The 19,963-nt window shown below is 46.9% G+C and overlaps 1 protein-coding gene across 1 annotated transcript in view; it reads right to left on the minus strand.

The window, feature by feature from the left end:
- The window catches only part of LOC140419119 (uncharacterized), a 439,103-nt gene that overhangs the window by 258,387 nt on the left and 160,753 nt on the right, over positions 1–19,963 (minus strand). The gene's annotated exons all lie outside the window — the stretch shown is intronic.

Below are 19,963 nucleotides of genomic sequence, written 5' to 3' on the forward strand. Positions count from 1 at the left end.
TGAAATCACCAACTAACGAGTGAATAATTGTCACAGATTTCCATATTAATTATTGTCATTTTGTCAGTGCTGGACATAAATAATACTTCACTGTGAATAAAGTTGGATTGTAAAAGCGACCACTGAGCCAGCCTCAGTTAATTGGTGCTGAGGGGCTTTTTGTATTGACAGTAACTGCTGTGATCCAGTTATCACAGTGAGACACAGCGTGTCAAATACTGCGGCAGACTGTTAACTGTAAAATACAGAGATTTAATTTCACTGCGCGTTCAAAAAACTAACTCTGTCTCTTCCAAGAGCGAATCTGAGTTATTTCAGCTTGTCCTGGTCATTACATTTATAAAGAGGATCGGAACACTTTTAAACCCTCTGGGCACATTTAGCGTGTCGGTCAACAGAGATAAAGTGGAAGATTGTTCTACCTTTTCACAAACTAATATTGTGTTTTATTTAAGCCTCATTTACGTTGACAATCCTGCTGTGGCAATGATCACCAATTTGGACAAACTCTTTCACTGAGGTTTTTGTATGAGGATGTCGCTGTGCACAGCACTGTGACCCACTGCTGTAGTCACAGTGACAGACACCCGCACAAAAACTGCACTCACTCCCTGTTCAGCCCTGCCGCTCAATATTCACTTCAAATAGACGATTACTTCTGATCTAATTTACAATTTAGACAGCAGTTCATAAAACGCAATGTACAAATACTTTCTCCAAGTATCAGAAATAATACAACGATGAGTATATCCAGGCCTGGATTTACTGAAACTGTTAACAGTAAACATCAACAGACAAAAGCTAATACTTGCAGATCGATTGGTTTGTTCGGTTTTACTGTTTAATTTTCCCTGTGTCAGTTATGTAAGAAGCAGCTTGTGTTTTGACTCTGATCACTGCCATAAATAATTACATTTGGATCAAGTACTGACCTTCAGGTTAAGGTGCAAGTTGCTGAATTCCCTCTCGAGCTGTTCTTGTGCGGGTCCAGCCCTGGTTCCTCTCGCTGTGTTCTCTTGCACAGTAATAGATGGCGGTGTCTTCGGTCTTCAGGTTCGTCATGGCCAAAGAGAAGATGTTGTTCGAAGTGTCTTTGGACGCAGTAAATCGATCTTTAATTGCTGGAGCGTAGCTGTTGCTGGATGAACTATAGTAGTAAACCAGCCACTCCAGCCCCTGACCGGGGACCTGGCGGACCCAGTGCATGTAGCCACTGCCAAGATCGAAGCCGCTGGTTTTGCAGGTCAGCCTCAGGGAGCCTCCGGGACGCCCGGTCTCTGCCTCTGGCTGAGTCAACACAACCTCCGACTGGACACCTGTAAAAATATATCAAAAAGCCCTAGGATTAATGCTGGTGAAATGATGGGTGACTCTGGAACATTCCAGAGAGAGACTAACACTGAGACAGTAACAGTGAGAGACTTGGACAATAAAAACTACTCACGGGTTAAGAAGGTCAGCAACAAACTGAGAGAAATGGCCCACCTCATCCTTCTGGTCATTTGGGGGAAATGGTTGTGTCAGGAACTCAGTGAACAAACCAGCTCCCGGACTGTTGGATTCGGGTCCCAGTGAGCGGCATTTAAATACCCGGCAGAAGGGGGCGGGTTTCCAGGCGCCGCCTGTTGATTCCCTGGTGGAGGCGGCGACTGGATCCAAGCCCCCCGCCCCCCCCCCCCTCCCCCCTACAGAATGGACCCGGAGATTTACTCTGGGTTATTATTAAATAGACATTTATCTGTAGCGGGATATTTGTTTCTCTGAATCGATTCTTTATAATGTCCCCATTGCGAAATTACGTTTGCTCATCTGTTAAGAAAATAACTATTCCATTGCAAATTCAGTCCCTTTATTTCTACTCCAATATATTGAGATGATCTTAAAAAGACTAATTATTTTGTCAGGGAATAAGTTGTGTGTCAGTCTGATTTGCAACACTCCGGGTCCCCATTCCATTTGTAAACATGTATCATTTATCAGAGGAATTGTTGACGATTTATGTCGGAATGCGGGAATGAACAAGGTGATTCCATTTGCAGTGCGGATGGCTATCACTGAGCATTGCGGGTCTGCAGACAAGGCTCCTAACATTACACAATGACTCTCCTTACATTTCTGGAACTGCCCCTGAGCCTCAGACAGTCCTGTGAACATTAGCGGTAAAAGAAACCCGCTTGCAAACATAAAATTGACATTAACATTTGACAGAATGAATCAGAACGGACAGGGCGATCAGCAAAGTCATCCTTCAGCATCCAAAGCAATGCCGCTAATTTCACTGACCACCGGCTGTCTAACATTCGCTATGTTGGGAACACAGGATATCAGGATTTTGCGGAATATTACACAATATCACAAGAATGAATGTTTTATCTTCCACTGAAGCAGGTCATGAACGGGTCATTTCTCCACTCATTGGCAGCAATGAGAGGGACTGTTAAATAATAATGGAAATCAGCACAAATTAAACTGCACAGAACACGGTGTTAATCAGGTATAAGAGACGCCTCCGTTTAAATGAAGTCAGCAACTCGGAGAATATTCCAATAATTCAGGCGGGTTCAAGGCAGTTTTATGATTTTATTTAAGTACCTCGTCTTATTGGGCTTGTGGATTGGGTCCATCAACACCACTCACTCTCACTTCATTAGGTTCTTAACAAACGGACTTCAATAACTACAGTGACCTTTACTCAGAACTAATATAAATTAAATAGCATCTGGTCAGTTTACAATGTTCCAATCGCGTCTAGCCTCAGCGTGATCACAGCATTCACTGAATATATTTATTTAGATGGAACACCATTTAAAACGTTTACTTCATGTGCGACTGAAACATTTATTGTTTAAATGAATAAATCCCATTTTATCCATTCATATTCAGGCTAATCTGCCCCACACAGTATTTGGCAGCAATCCAGCCGCCTGCAGCAGGCAGGCTCGAATGTTCAAAGTTGTTTACAGGAAGCATCTGGATTTTTCTTCAGAGATCTGTTTCCTCAGTACTGACCGTTTGGCTGCAAGCCAACTTCAAACTCTTAACATTGTCAATGAGGACTATTTATAAACAAATCTACCCAGCAACAGTACTGGACATAATTTTACGTTTTAAATTGCGAACCTATCTGAACTGTTCCCATCTCAGGAAAGGAGAGTTATCCAGCTTTTCTTGTCCCTCTTAGCAACAACAGCCGGCTGGAGATCTCTCCCACATCTCATAACATTGTGATGATGGATAGAAATACAATTAGACTATCAGACAGGGGCCCATTTGTAACAGATCAACATGTATATTCTGTCTTTTTTCCTACATGCTTCCATGGAATGTGAGACTCACTGGCAAGACCACCATGTGTTCCCTGTCCCTAATTGCTGTTGAACTGAGTGGTTTGCTGGGGCAGCTCAGAAGGAACTGAAGAGTCAGACATGTTGCTGTCTGACTGGAGCCACATGTAGGTGAGACCAGGGAGGGATGTCACATTTCCTTCATTGATGAAGCAGAGGGGATTCCATGGACACAGTTAGTCTATATTCCAGATTTATTAATTGAACTCAAATTCCCCCACCGGCCATGGTAGGATTTGTTCGCGAGTTCTCACAGAATTAGCCTGAGCCTTTGCATTATTGGTTCAATGGCATTAATACTCCCCCACCGCCCAACCAAAAGATAAAAGGATTACGGCTTTGATGTAGGGATGGATGTTGGTTGGATGCCTAAATATGTTGATTGAGGAATCAGTGAATGGGGTTGATGGATGGATGGATAGATGGTCCTGAAAGATGCTGTTCTACATTCTCAGTTTTGCGCTTGATGACTTCACAAATTAAAGCTGGTCCTAAATAAATTGTGTCAGAATGATACAATCGGTGGCTGAAGATTTCCTGTGTGAATTCCATCCCCAGACTATTGGGAACAGACCAGCTGGGCGTTACTAGGAGGAAACTGGAGATACTCCTGTGGTGCTGGTGTTATTCTCTGCTGATGGTGAATCTTCATCTCAATGACAGAAAGCTGGAACATGATTAGGTTGAGGAGGGACGGTAATATTTGGAACATGTGGTCATTTCATGTACAATAAGTCACTCAAGATGTCCTCACCCAAATTAATGAAGACACCAGACTAAAAACATATTAATGTGAAAACAGAAATACTGCGAAACTCAGTGGACAGCTGCAGACTTTGAATTACTTTCCAAAACAGTGTAATAACAAATCGGGATTGAAAGGTGCATTAACGTCACATTAGGTACAGACATTTTCATTTCTACCATCACCACCTGGACATTCCGCTCCAAATCACTGACTATCCGGACTTGGAAATATATCGCCGAATCTTCGCTGTCGCTGGTTCAAATGACTAGAACTCCCTCCCTAACAGCATCGTCGGTGTGCCTGCACCAGAGTGACGGCAGAGGTTCAAACACGCAGTTCACCGCCCTTTGTGAAGGGTAATTAGCGATGGCAATAAATCATGGCGAGCCTGCGACGGCCACACCGTATAACTTAATTTAAAACTGTTGTAATCTTTGTGAAACGATGGGAGTTGGTGAATCTAATTATTTATGTTCATAAATAAATGAAAAACTGTGAATATAATTACTATGTTTCTGAACATTTATGGCCTGCTCCTTCTCTGCTGGAAAATATAAACCATCCCACAGGAGATCCATGATGTAAAATCATAACCAATATGTGAAAGCAAAGTGGACAGAGGAAGCTGCAGCAACTATTGACATATCTCATTCATAGCAGCACTGGGAAGGCCTTTGCTAGTTTCACACTTTAAACACTTCATCTGCTTGCAGGCCGAATGTAGCTGGAAGCAAGGTGCGGTATTCATGTCGCAAGATTTACTCTGGACATGATCTGCTCCCTCTGCCACACACCTTCACCTTACGTTCATCAATCGCAATAAACTTTCGACACCGTCAGCAGAGCAGGGACTATAAGATTTGGAGACATTTGGCTGTCTGCTAAAGCTCCACTGTTTCATTCACTCTATCCATGGCAAAACACTGTACAGATTGATGATTCCACTTCCGACAGATTCTAAGTGAATAATTGAATGAAAGAGGACCGTGTCCCACACCCAACTTTATTGGACAGCATCCTGCTGATCTTCGTCTTCCCTGAAGATATGGATGAAGTCCACTTGCACACTAGGCCAGGCTGCAACCTCTACAACCTGCCAGTCATCAAAATGGAGACATAATCACAATACATCCTCAACAGAGAATTCCTCTACGCGGAATCATCCAAACAAAACTTCATCTACAGAAACTATGTCTCCGGTGCCTGTAACTTGTTCTTCCTTACCAATGAGTAGTATGAGGAAAACCGTGGTCTTGGGACAAGGTGTTGCACTTTCGCCAATGGTCACGCAAAATAAGAGCAGGCGAGCAATTTCTGCTGCCGAATTTCCGCGCTGAGAGGCTGCCTTGAAGTAGAATGTGATGCTGTCATGGGGAAAGCAGATCCGACCTTTGTTTTACTCATTGAATGTCCATGGAATAACATCAAGCTGACCCTTTGGAACAAGCTGATGGTTTATAAGGCCCGAGCTCGCAGAACCTTGTTGTATGACTGTGAAACAACGACTTACAGCTGTCAAGAAAAATAGCTCAGCCAGTTTAATCTTTGCGAAGTAGCCGGAGCCACGCACCCAGTGGGAAGCCCGATATTCCGCTTCAATGATTCTTCCAAGTGTGACATAATGTCCCGAAACCTAAACATTGATCATCACAATTGGGAGTCACCAGCTGCAAACTGAAAAAAATGGCGACACCTCCAGCGGGCTGGTGTGAACCACCAGGACCAGTGGATTTAGCAGCTTTGAAATAGACACAAACCGAGAAAATGACAACCCAGAAGACAATTGGGAGCTTCAGGTGCAACATTTGTGGAACTATTTGCTGTGTATCTATTGGAAATAGAAGGATGCCGTGGCCTTTGTGAAATTTAGTTGTACGCAACATGTGTTTCACACAAATACACACACACACACAGTCTCTCACACACGCATTCTCTCTGTCTTACACGCACACCCACATTTCCCCTTTAAAATTAAAATCCCATGTTAACTTCCTGGGAACCTTCGGAGACAATGACCCCAACCATTTTCCAGGTGGTATAATGAATCAATAAACTCTCCCCAACACTATGTTTGTCAGATGAATGTTACATTTCCCATAGACTCCATCCAGCGCCCAGGTAAACATTTCTCTATTTAACAAAGATGAACAAAAATGCATGACCAGGAATTGAGCCGCTTTGCTCTGGTGCTGATTTAAATGTGGGAGAATCAGTCAGCGACACCTGCAATTAGTTACACTTTAAATGTTGGCACCTCCCGCAGAAGGCGATGTGATATTACATTTGTGGAAATGGATTATGGATACATCAACATCATAGATTATACCTGACAGCGACATTTTCACAGTAACTGAAATTGCAAATTTTGGCCAGCAGATGGAATTTAAATCGAGATGCCTTGCATTACATGAAGCAGCCATTGCCTCAATAATTACTGCTGTCTCTGCTAATTTTAAATTGGACTTCATCTGTATTTTTGTCAGACTAGACTCTGTCTTTGTTTATAATACACAACAGTCTGTTTAAGTTAATACTGCACCAGTACTTGTCAATGTTTATATCACACAATCAATGTGATCCTATTTTCAATATACAGGATCTATCTCTGCAGTTTTGCCACATCCAGTCCTGAATATTATTGAATAAATAAACAAAAAGCCAGCATAGGAGCCTCAATAAAATCCCCCTCTTCAATGATGGGGGACCCCAGCAGGTCAGAGCAAAAAACAAGACTGAAAGTTTCTGCCAGAGGTGCCGAGAGGATGGTCCATCTCGGCCTCCTCTGGTGGTCCGCACCATCATGGGTGTCAGTCTTCAGGAAATTTGATTCACTCCACACGATATCAAGAAATGGCAGACGGCGCTGCAAACGCATTATCCCTGGCAACATTCCAGCAGCAATATTGAAGGTTTGTGCTCCAGAACTGGCTGCGCCCCAGATAAGTTCCTCCAGTACAGGTACAGCACTGGCATGCACCCAACAATGTGTAACATTGCCAAACATGACCCGTCCACAAAAGGCATGAAAAATCCAACCCAGCTAATTATTTCCCTGTCAGTCCGCATTCGATCATCAGCAACTTCATGAGAAGTGTCAAGGATCACCCTGTCACATATAGTCTCCATAGCATAATGTCCCCGGCCCTAGCTTCTCAATTCATCATAAGGTCAGAAGTGGGATGTTCGCTGATGATTACTAAATGTTCTGCACCATATTCGACTCCTCTAATACTGAAGCAGTCTGTCTTCATATACAACAAGACTTGGACAACATTCAGGCTTGGGCTGACAAGTGTCAGGCAATGGCCATCACAAAAAGGGAGATTCTAACCATCTCCCCTGGATTTTAAATGACACTACCGTGATTGAATCCCCCACTATCAACATCCTCTGGATTTTCATTGATTAATAACTGAATTGGAAGACTCTTTTAAATAATATGGCTACAAGAGCAGCTCAGTGGCTGGAAATTCTGCGGTGAGTATCTCACCTCCTGACATCCTAACCCAGATCCATCATCGTAAGGCAGAAGTCAGGAGTTTAACTGAATGTTCTCCATTTGTCTCACATGTGCCCCTCAAGCAACACGAGAGAATCGCGACGCCATCCAGGACAAAGCAGCCGTCTCGACAACACCCCATCGACCAGCTTAAACATTCACTCCTTGAATCACGGGTGTACAATTCTAGCAGCGTGAACGATATTCAAGAATCTACTGCAGCAACTGCCTCCTTCTATAGCACCTTCCAAACCCACAAACTCAGCTATCTAAAAGGACCAGGCCCGACCGATGCATTGCAACAGTAGGCCTTGCAAGTTCCCCGCCAAGCCAAACACCATCTTGATGGGAACAATGTTTCTGTTCCTTCACTGTCACTGGTCAAAATCCTGGAATCCCTTCCGATCAGTACTTGCTCAGGATGGGATGCAATGGTTCAATAAGAGGGTTCAACACCACATTCTCAAGGGCAATTAGGAATTGGCATCAAATGTTGACTTACTGGTGACGCCAAGATCCTATTAAATCATTTTAAACATATCGCTCAGCTTACATTCACCTAGCCCCCGCCTCGGTTTAAAGTACACTCGGCCGTGTCTCTATCACATTGCAACAGGCTCTCTCTCAGTTTTCCTGCACTCGGCTGAATATCAGTTGTTAATATACCAGCCCACACCCTGTTTATATTACAAATCATTAATTATGACGCACTGACCCATGTCTAGGTTAATCTGGTAAGAAATGCGTCACAATCGTTACTGCATCAGAACGTTTATCTGTGCATCGTAAACTGGAACAACATTCTGTTTGCATCACATGTGGTTCTGTCTCAATTATTACTCTACTAGATATTTAGATTCTAATAAAGTCAATCCTTCTTTAGTTAATGCTGCACCTGTCCATGTCCCTGTTTATATAACACTAGGCCCTGCCTGTTATTCTTGTATTGTACAATATCCTTCTTATTGCTGCATTGTTTGTGTCTGAATTTGTATCAGTCGACACTCCGCTAGACCAGAACTCAGTTTAGATTGCACTAGACCCAGTCTCTGCTTATGGTGCCAGTGGCACGGTGGCGCAGAGGTTAGCACTGCTGCCTCATAGCTCCAGGGTTCAATTCTTGACTATCGTGCCGAGTTTGCACTTTCTCCCTGTGTCTAAGTGGCTTTCCTCCGGGGTGCTCCGGTTTCCTCCCATAGTCCAAAGATGCGGCGGTTAAGTTTATTGGCCATTCTAAATTGCGCAGGTCATGGTGCAAGGGCGGGGGATGGGGGAGGGTGATCTTTCATAGGTAGGTGCAGATGCTATGAGCCGAGTGACCTTCTGCCCTATAGGGATTCTATATTTGATCCTGAATCTGCCTATTTTTTCCGAGACGTGCTCACTTTTATTAATGCACCAGATGATGCCTCTGTTTTTAACTGTGGGCGCATTATTCCACATGTCTTTGAGATGGAAATATAATATATTAAATACATATTTTGGACAAGAAATCAGTATATGGCAACAGCCTGAAACGGGATGTATAGTGTCTACAGTGTGTGCGATGCAACATTTGATATTCATTTTCAGTGCAGTTAGCGGAATTAGATTGCAGTTGGCATTTCTTCTTTTCCAGTGCCCATGACCAATTTCTGCCCCAGAGAGCTGTATGTGTAGGAGGATGCAGAGTATTGTGTTCCCATGTGCTTGCTGCCCTTGTGATTCTCGGAGGTCTCGGGTATGGAAGGTGCTGTTGAAGAATTCTTGGCGAGTTGTTGCAGTGCATCCCGTCGATGTTCCACACTGCAGCTACTGTGTGGCCGTTGTGAAGAGAATGAATGTTGCTGTAACATTAAGTACTCAGTTATTTATCTCATGGTCCTTTGCTTATGTTGCACAATTACAACTGGTCCATTCCCTTAGTTTATTGCACTAGGCCCAGGCAATAGAAGTTAAGTTGCACAATTTGAAATGGGTGCAAGAAGATCAGGGAGATCTGCGGTTGTATGTACACACAGCTCGGGTGCTGACAAGACAGATGGCGACGTTTATCTGGGCATAGATCAGCATTGCTCGCTGAATAATTTTACATTATTACTGTTACCTCAGTTTTTCTTTATCTTCACAATTTCCACCCCAGCCACTTTCAACATTATTGTGGATGGTTTACCGCAGCAAATACTGAGGCCGGGCCCAGTGTAATATGAACAGAGATATGGCCCAATGCAGAACTGAGGCTGTGTCTAATTTAATACAGAGACAGGTTTAAATTAATAGAAACAGAGTCAGGTTCTAGGTTAATGTAAACAGAGACAAACAGGTTCCATGTGTCCATAAGATATAGGAGCAGAATTAGGCCATTCGACCCATCGAGACTGCTCTGCCATTAAATCCTGGCCGATATGTTCCGAATCCCCATTCTCCTGCCTTCTTCCAATAACCCCTGAACTCCTTATTGATCAAGGCATGTCCTCTAATTGGTGGCCTAGTTTAATATGAAAAATCAGAAACAGATCCTTATTGAATATAAACTGACACGGGTACGAGGTAGTATAACATAAACAGAGGTGGGTTCACGGCCTGGTACAATACAGAGGCAGGGCCTACTGTCCCTTCAAACACTCGCAGGACAGTTGCATCATTGGTTGGAGGCAAGATGTCGCCAGGACTTCTTCAATCAACTGTCCCCATCAAACATTCCCAGAGCAGCTGCAGATTGCATGAGGGGCTGGTTTAGCACAGCGGGCTAAATAGCTGGGTTGCAATGCAGACCAATGCCAGCAGCGCGGGTTCGATTACCATACCGGCCTCTCTGAACAGGCGGTGGAATGTGGCGACTTGAGGCTTTTCACAGTAACTTAATTGAAGCCTACTTGTGACAATAAGTGATTATTATTATATGGAATGAAATTATTATATGGAATAACTCGCTTAGACACATTAAAGGCCTGGAAATCAAGGGTTCTATGCCAGGTAAAAGCTCTTCTGCACTCTTCCTTCCGAGGTCCCCAAGACAGGTTGACAGTGAGGTTAGTTACTGGGTAAAGAAATCTGATTTATTAATTCATTCAATTGCTATTTCCCCCAGCTACCATAAAACTATAAGAGGGAGGAGCAGATGTTGGCCATTCAGCTGATGGAATATGATCTGCCATTCAATGAGATCGTGGCTGATCTGATAAAATCCACAACTGCTTCCGGTTGCGGCTATGCGGAGCTAAGCCGCACGATTCGGCAGCTCCCGCTACCACGGACTTTCGGGCTCGCTAGAGGAGCCCCAACGGAACTTTTTTTGACGTCAACCCGTGGGGAAGGGAAGAGAGAGGTCCCCCTCCAACTTCTATGAAAGGGACCAGAAGTGTAACGGCCAAAAAATCGGCACTGGAGCAGCGGGAGAAGCGAGGGAAAGAAAACAAAATGGCGGCGGCCAGGGACAAAGGGGAGCTGCAGGAGTTCATCAAGCGCTGCTTCGAGGAGCAGCGCGAGGAGATGCGCAAGGAGATGCTGGCGCCTATGCTTTCGGCAATTGAAGGACTCGGGATCACCCAGAAGGCCCACGATGTTAAGATCCAGGAGGTAGAGAAAAGAGTCAGTCAGAACGAGGACGAGCTCTTGGGCCTGGCGGTGAGAGTGGAGCAGCATGAGGCGCTACACAAGAGGTAGGCGGGAAGACTCGAAGACCTGGAGAACAGGTCGAGGAGAAAGAATCTGCGGATCCTGGGTCTCCCTGAAGGATTGGAGGGGGCCGATGCTGGGGCATATGCGAGCACGATGCTCGGGGCGATGATGGGCAAGGAGGCCCCTTCGAGGCCGCTGGAGTTGGACGGGGCACACTGGGTGCTGGCGAGGAAGCCCCAGGCAAATGAGCCGCCAAGGGCGATGGTGGTGAGGTTTCACCGGTTCACGGGCAGAAATTGGGTCCTGAAATGGGCCAAGAAGGAGCGAAGCAGTAAGTGGGACAATGCAGAGATCCGAATATACCCGGACTGGAGCACGGAGGTTGCAAAGCGGAGAGCAGGTTTCAACAGGGCAAAAGCGGCGTTGTACCGGAAAGAAGTGAAATTCGGAATGCTGCAGCCAGCGTGACTGTGGGTCACATACAAGGGCCAACACTATTACTTCGAAACGCCTGAAGAGGCGTGGACCTTTATTCAAACCGAAAAGTTGGACTCTAACTGAGGGTTTGTGAGGGTGGGGGGGGACGTTTGAGGTTTGATGTGTAATGGTTGGTGTATATAGGGGGTCAACCACGCGCAGGTATGTTACATGGTCTGGGGGAGAGAGACAAGGCCGCGACAGGAGATGCGCCAGAGGGGGCGGAGTGGGCTGTGGAAAGCGGGGTGTTGGGAAGAAAGGCGGGAAGGGGAACGAAGGAATGCAGATAGATTGGGGGGGCTCCCACACGGGGAGGTCAATGGGACACCAGGGGAAGCCGGGGTCAGCAGGTGTCAGCTGACTTACGGGAGTGACATGGGGGGAGCAAAAAAGCTAGACAGGGGTCTAGCGGGGGGGAGGGGAGAGGGGGAAGTGGGGTGGGGGGAAAGGGTTGCTGCTGCACTGGCCGAAAGGGAATGGGACACAGGAGAGGTTGTCGGGGCGGGGGTCCCCATCTGGGGGACTTGAGGGTGAGGGAGGTGTGGACACGGGACTGGCCCAGAAAAGGAGATGGCTAGTCGGCGGGGGGGAGGGGGGGGGGGGGTGAGAGCCCTTCCAATCCAGCTGATAACGTGGAATGTGAGGGGCCTGAATGGGCCGGTGAAGAGGGCTCGAGTGTTCGCGCACTTAAAGGGACTGAAGGCGGACGTGGTCATGCTCCAGGACGTGGTCATGCTCCAAGAGACACACCTGAAGGTGGCGGACCAGTTCAGGCTAAGAAAGGGATGGGTAGGACAGGTATTCCACTCGGGACTGGGCTCGAAGAATAGAGGGGTGGCAATATTGGTGGGAAAGCGGGTGTCATTTGAGGCCAAGACTATTGTAGTGGACAATGGAGGGCAATATGTAATGGTGAACAGTAGGCTGCAAGGGACGTGGGTGGTGTTGGTAAACGTATACGCCCCGAACTGGGATGATGCAGGATTCATGAAGCGCATGTTGGGGCGCATTCCGGACCTGGAGATAGGAGGCCTGATAATGGGAGAGGACTTCAATACAGTGTTGGATCCAGCACTGGACCGCTCCAAATCAAGGACTGGAAAGAGGCCGGCGGTGGCCAATGTACTTAAGGGGTTTATGGATCAGATGGGGGGAGTGGACCCATGGCGGTTTGCAAGGCCGCAGGCCAGGGAATTTTTCTTTCTTCTCCCATGTACACAAAGTCCACTCCCGGATAGATTTCTTTGTTCTGGGTAGGGCGCTCATCCCGAGGGTGGAGGGGATGGAGTATTCGGCCATAGCCGTTTCGGACCATGCCCCGCACTGGGTGGAACTGGAGCTGGGAGAGGAGAGGGACCAACGCCCGCTGTGGCGGCTGGATGTGGGACTGCTGGCGGACGAGGTGGTGTGTGGGAAGGTGAGGGGGTGTATCGAAAGGTTATTGGAGGCCTACAACAATGGGGAGGTGCGGGTGGGGGTGGTATGGGAGGCGTTGAAGGCGGTGATCAGGGGAGAGCTCATTTCCATTAGGGCTCATAGGGCGAAGACAGAGGGTATGGAAAGGGAGAGGTTAGTGGGGGAGATTTCGAGAGTGGACAGGAGATACGCAGACGCCCCGGAGGAAAGATTACTTGGGGAAAGACGACGGCTCCAGACGGAGTTTGACCTGTTGACCACAGGGAAGGCGGAGGCACAGTGGAGGAAAGCGCAGGGGGCGACCTACGAGTATGGGGAAAAGGCTAGTCGGATGCTGGCACACCAGCTCCGTAAGGGGATGGCAACGAGGGAAATAGCGGGAGTCAAAGATGGAAGGGGAGCCACGGTTCGGAGTGCGATGAAAATAAACGAGGTATTCAAGGCCTTTTATGAAGAGCTGTACAGATCCCAGCCCCCAGCGGGGGAAGAGGGGATGAGATGATTCCCAGATCAGCTGAGATTCCCGAGGGTGGAGGAGCAAGAGGTGGCTGGTTTGGGGGCACCAATTGGGTTGGAGAAGCTGACCAAGGGTTTGGGGAGCATGCAGGCGGGGAAGGCCCCAGGACCGGACGGATTCCCGGTGGAGTTCTACAGGAAGTACGCAGACCTGTTGGCCCCGCTACTGGTGAGGACCTTTAATGAGGCAAGAGAGGAGGGGACCCTGCCCCCGACAATGTCGGAAGCGACAATTTCTTTGATCCTAAAGCGGGACAAGGACCCACTGCAATGTGGATCATACAGGCCGACCTCGCTCCTCAATGTGGGTGCATTGTTGCTGGCAAAAGTGCTGGCCACGAGGATCGAGGCCTGTGTCCCGGGGGTAATCCACGAGGACCAGACGGGATTTGTAAAGGGCAGGCAACTAAACACAAATGTGCGGCGGATCTTAAACGTGATAATGATGCCATCGGTGGAGGGAGAGGCGGAGATAGTGGCAGCTGTGTACGCGGAGAAGGCCTTTGACCGAGTAGAGTGGGAGGGCCTCTGGGAGGTGCTGCATAGGTTTGGGTTCGGGGTAGGGTTTATCAATTTGGTTAAGCTCCTTTAAAGAGCCCCACTGGCGAGTGTAGTGACGAACCGGCGGAGGTCAGAGTACTTTTGACTGTACCGAGAGACGAGGCAGGGGTGCCCCCTGTCCCCCCTGTTGTTCGCATTGGCGATCAAATCATTGGCCATGTCACTGAGGGAGTCTAATAAATGGAGAGGGGTGGTCCGAGGGGGAGAAGAGCATCGGGTGTTGCTATATGCGGATGACCTGTTGCTGTATGTGGCGGATCCAATGGAGGGGATGGTGGAGATCATGCAGCCTCTAAGGGAGTTTGGGGAGTTTTAGGGCTATAAGCTCAATGTAGGGAAGAGTGAGCTCTTTGTATTACAGGCGGGGGACCAAGAAAGAGGGATAGGGGACCTACTGCTGAGGAGGGCGGAGGGGAGCTTTCTGTATCTGGGGATCCAGATAGCCAGGAGTTGGGGGCCCCTACATAAACTGAATCTGACGAGGTTGGTGGAGCAAATGGAGGAGGATTTCAGAAGATGGGACATGTTACCGCTCTCGCTGGCGGGTAGAGTGCAGTCGGTCAAAATGGTGGTCCTTCCGAGGTTTCTGATTGTGTTTCAGTGCCTTCCCATCGTGATCACTAAGGCCTTTTTTAAGACAGTAGGCAGGAGTATTATGGGGTTTGTGTGGGCGAATAAGACCCCGAGAGTAAGGAGAGGGTTCCTGGAATGCAGTAGGGACCGAGGAGGGTTGGCGCTGCCAAACCTGAGGAGCTACTACTGGGCAGCAAATGTGGCGATGATCCGCAAGTGGGTTATGGAGGGAGAGGGGGCGGCATGGAAGAGGATGGAGATGGCGTCCTGTAAAGGAATGAGCCTGGGGGCGTTGGTGACGGCACCGCTGCCACTCTCGCCGACAAAGTATACCACGAGCCCGGTGGTGGCGGCAACGCTAAGGATCTGGGGCCAGTGGAGACGGCACCGGGGTGCAATGGGAGCATCAGTGTGGTCCCCGATCAGGGGTAACCACCAGTTTGTCCCGGGGAAGATGGACGGGGGGTTCCAGAGCTGGCATCAGGCGGGGATTGGAAGAATGGGGGACCTGTTCATCGACGGGACGTTTGCGAGCCTAGGGGCACTGGAGGAGAAGTTCGAGTTACCCCCGGGAAATGCCTTTAGATATATGGAGGTGAGGGCTTTTGCGAGGCAACAGGTGAGGGAATTCCCGTTGCTCCCGGCACAAGAAGTTCAAGATAGGGTGATCTCGGGTGTATGGGTCGGGGAGGGCAAGGTGTCGGAAATACACCAGGAGTTGAAAGAAGAGGGTGAAGCGCTGGTAGAAGAGTTGAAGGGTAAATGGGAGGAGGAGCTGGGGGAGGAGATCGAGGAAGTTCTGTGGGCTGATGCCCTAGGTAGGGTTAATTCCTCCTCCTCGTGTGCCAGGCTCAGCCTGATACAATTTAAGGTGGTCCACAGAGCGCACTTGACGGGGGCGAGGTTAAGTAGGTTCTTTGGGGTAGAGGACAGATGTGGAAGGTGCTCAGGGAGCCCGGCAAACCATGTCCATATGTTTTGGTCATGCCCGGCACTGGAGCGGTTCTGGAGAGGAGTGGCGGGAGCAATATCTCAGGTGGTGAAAGTCCGAATATTTGGAATAGTGGACGAACCGGGAGTGCAGGATGCGAAAGAGGCCGGCATTCTGGCCTTTGCATCCCGAGTAGACCGGCGAAGCCCCCCAGCCTGGAGTCCTGGATAAATGATATGGCTGGGTTCATAAAGTTGGAGAGGATTAAGTTCGCCTTGAGAGGGTCTGCGCAGGGGTTCTGCAGGTGGTGGCAACTGTTCCTAGACTATCTCGCGGAGCGTTAGAGGAAGGTCGGTCAGCAGCAGCAGCAACCTTGGGGGGGGGGGTGGAGGGGACGTCCTGGGAGGGGGGAAAGGGGGGACTGCTTGGGAGGGTGGATGAGCAAGAGATAACATGAAGGGTTGGGGAAACTGGCACGTACGGGTGAGGGCCAGTGTACAAAGCTGTGTAAATATATCATTTTGCCATGTTTATCTCTTGCTCTGCGCGATTTCTCGTTCTTTTTGTTATGAGGGGAGGGGGGGGGGGGTTATTGTTTGTAAGGGAGAAAAATTGTGTTAAAAAATTTTAATAAATATATCTTTTTAAAAAAAATAATCATAGAGGTACAATCATAGAATTTACAGTGCAGAAGGAGGCCATTTGGCCCATCGAGTCTGCAACGGCTCTTGGAAAGAGCATCCTACTTAAGCCTACTTAACCCCACACCTCCACCCTATCCCTGTAACCCAGCAACCCCATCTAACATAAGGGCAATTTAGCATGGCCAATCCACTTAACTTGCACATCTTTGGACTGTGGGAGGAAACCGGAGCACTTGGAGGAAACCCACGCAGACACGGGGAGAACGGGCAAACTCCGCACAGGCAGTGACACTGTTGTTGGGACTTGCTGATTTTGGTCTTTTATTTTGACTGGACCACATGCTTGGGGAAAGCAAGAGAGGAAAGAAGGTTCAATAGAAACTAGAATGGTCTGTTGTGAATTTCTACCCCATTCTTACAGTGATCAGTTTTGTAAACTTCTTTTTCAGGCATTAGAACGGGAGGATTGGCAGCCTGGCAACTCGAACCAAATATAACATCGAGATCTGACAGTCACTCAATTCATTAGGATCTAAACATCACAAACTGTCAATGTGCTTGTCTGTTCTGACTGTGGGAAGAGATTTCAAACATCAGTGTGACTGGAAAAGCCCCGAGATACACACACACCTGAGTGGGAGTGTTCCAGTGAACTGACTGTGGAAACATCAGTGTGACTGGAAAAGCACCGAGACTCACGCAACACACACCTGAGTGAGAGTGTTCCAGTGAACTGACTGTGGAAAGAGCTTTAACCAGTTACACAGCCTGAAAAATCATCTTGTTTCCTCTTGTGAGAGACTCTAGGACCAGAGGGCATAATCTAAGCATAAGGGGTCTCAAATTTAGGACAGAGATGAGGAGACATTTCTTTTCTCAGAGGGTAGTGAATCTGTGGAATTCTTTAGCTGGCATTCTGTCTGGAGTTTACCAAAAACATGGCAAAGCTAAAGGTGTCTTAGCCCGGATGGGCCGCTTGGTGGCGCAGTGTTTTTTTCGCTGAGGGGCCTTGAGTTCAGACACATCCCAGATAGGACTGGTGAGAAATATCTGTCTGGGAAAGGGGAGAAAACTGTAATCGGGGAAATGGAGCGGTGCCGATGGACCTGAGAGAAAGGAATTCAGCAAAGCCTTACTTTCTTCATTTTTCATTCAATATTTATTAACATTTCAGAGAACATATTACACAAAAATTTATTCTGAAGTTAACAAAAGGGAACATAATGATTGAGGGTCACAATGAGAACAGAACACACGCCCTCTGAGCTGCCAAATGTATGTACAACTGTAACAGACACCAGAAAGAGAGAACAGGAGCTCAACATAAAGGGAAGGCAACTGTTGTAAATAAGGTACGAGATAGGTTACTTATTTAGACATAACATTTAGGGACATGATTAGCTACAATGACATTACAGCCAAAATTATCTCGTACATTTTAAACTGAAAACAGAAATACTGCCCATGATTGTCTCAGTTACAGAATAATAAACTGAGAAGATTTTACTGTTAGAGTCACCAAGAGGAGATATTGTATTTGTGTCACACACAGATCATAATAAACAGCTGGGTAAAATCTACAGCGTCCGAAATTCAACCAATCACTTGATCTGTAAAAGAGAGAGAAAATGATGAAGCAGATGTTTATGATCAGGGACATTGATGTTAGAGTTTTTAATCAATCAAACATTTAGAGATTTTTGAAACGGTTTCTGTCAGTTTGAAGTGTGAGTGGATTGAATCTTCTCACCTTCACCAGAGTGACTGCAGCGCTGTAGGAAATGCTCAGGAAGAACAGGGTGATGAATGTGGAAGCGGTTGTCCAGATGTTCCCGTTATCATCCTCATCGTCTTCAGTCCAGGTGTGGTCTGTGGTATCTATGAGGATAGAGCCGAATAAATATAATCAGATTGTTTATTAATCCAGGATATGTTTTTAATATTCTCGCTTCATTTTCTCCCGCTGCTAATTCATTCTTTAAAATATTTTTCATTGCATATCTACTGTTGAGTTCGTGACACTCAGAAATCGATCTGTGTTACTTAATTTTTCCAATTAAGGGGCAATTTAGCGCGGCCAATCCACCTACCCTGCACATCTTTGGGTTGTGGGGGTGAGACCCACGGGTCACGGGGAGAATGTGCAAACTCCACTGGGACAGAGACCCAGGAGTGGGACCTAACGCAGGTCCTTGGCGCTGTGAGGCAGCAGTGCTAACCACTATGACACCGTGCCGCCCTTGCCTGAAGTTTGTGTTTGTTCTTTATCTTTTGTGTCTGTGTAGATGCGAAATTCGTGTGTTCCGATGTCTTTATAAGTGTCATTGTGTGTTTCCTGTGTCAATGAGTATTGATCTGTGTATTTGTGTGTCAGCGTCTGTACGTGAACTTTGTTTATCTTCTGTCAATGTGTAAATATGAGTGTTTGATTGTGTGTGTTTGTGTGTTGAAGTCTATGTTTATGTATTAATGCCTGTGTTAATATAAGTTTATACTTCCCTGCCCAGTAATAAAAGTGTTAATGTGTCTTTATACGTTCAACATGCATGTCAGTGTCTTAATGTTTGTGTCTGGATAAGTGCGTTTGTGTGTTTGTTGATGCGTGTGTTTCATCATAGAATCATCATCATATAATCCCTACTGTGCCGAACGAGACCATTCGGCCCATTGAGTCTGCACCAACCCTCCGAAAGAGCATTCTACCTGGACGCATGCCCCTGCCTTTTCTCCGGAACCTCGTATCCCCACCTAACGTTGTGGCACTAAGGGGTAATATAGCATGACCAATCCACCTCACCTGCACATCTTTGGACTGTGAGAGGAAACTGGAGCTCACGGAGGAAACAGGAACAAATACGGGAGAACCTGTAAACTCCACACCGACAATCACCCGAGGCTGGAATTGAACCCGGGTTTCTGGCGCTGTGAGGCAGCAGTGCTATTTATGCGTTGATGATTGTTTATAACTCTCTATTGCTGTGTATTGATGACTCCATGTGTATTCATGTGTGTTCGTGTTAATGTGCGTACGAGTCTGCTAATATGTGTCCACGTGAGACCATAAGTGTGTTAGTGTGGATTATTGTCTCTGAGTGGAATTATTTATGTCATCGTGAAATTGTGCTAATGTACATGTTATTGGTTACATTTGTGTTTCATATTATTCAGTCAGTCTGCTTGTCTCGTTTCATATGTTTGTGAATCTGTGTGGACATGTGGTTGTATGTGTCTGTTTGTGTACATTTGTGTAGCCGCTTGTGTGTGTGGATTTGTGTGTGTATGTGCACGTGTGTCTGTGTGTATAAACGTTTGCTAGTTTGTGTTTATGTGCATGTTTGTGAATTGTTGCGCACGTCTGCGTGTGTTTTTGTGTCAAAATATGTGTGGTTCGTTGTGCCTGGGTGTATGTTTATGCATGTGTTTCTATGTGTGTGTCTATGTGTGTGTTTGTGTGTACGTGTGAGTGTGTGTCGCGTTTGTGTCTGTTTATCTGTCTGTGTATTTGTATCAGCTGCCTGCAGCTTTTCCAGTTGTGGGTATTATTGATACCGATGTAGAATATGTTGAACTTTCTGCTTCTAAGTGTGTTTTCTGTGAGTTGCAAGCTGACATCATTGACCTAATGCAAAAATACAAGGAAGTGCCTCAGGAGAG

The sequence above is a fragment of the Scyliorhinus torazame genome, chromosome 5 (genome assembly GCF_047496885.1).
Source record: "Scyliorhinus torazame isolate Kashiwa2021f chromosome 5, sScyTor2.1, whole genome shotgun sequence".
NCBI classification, from domain to species: Eukaryota; Metazoa; Chordata; class Chondrichthyes; order Carcharhiniformes; family Scyliorhinidae; genus Scyliorhinus; species Scyliorhinus torazame.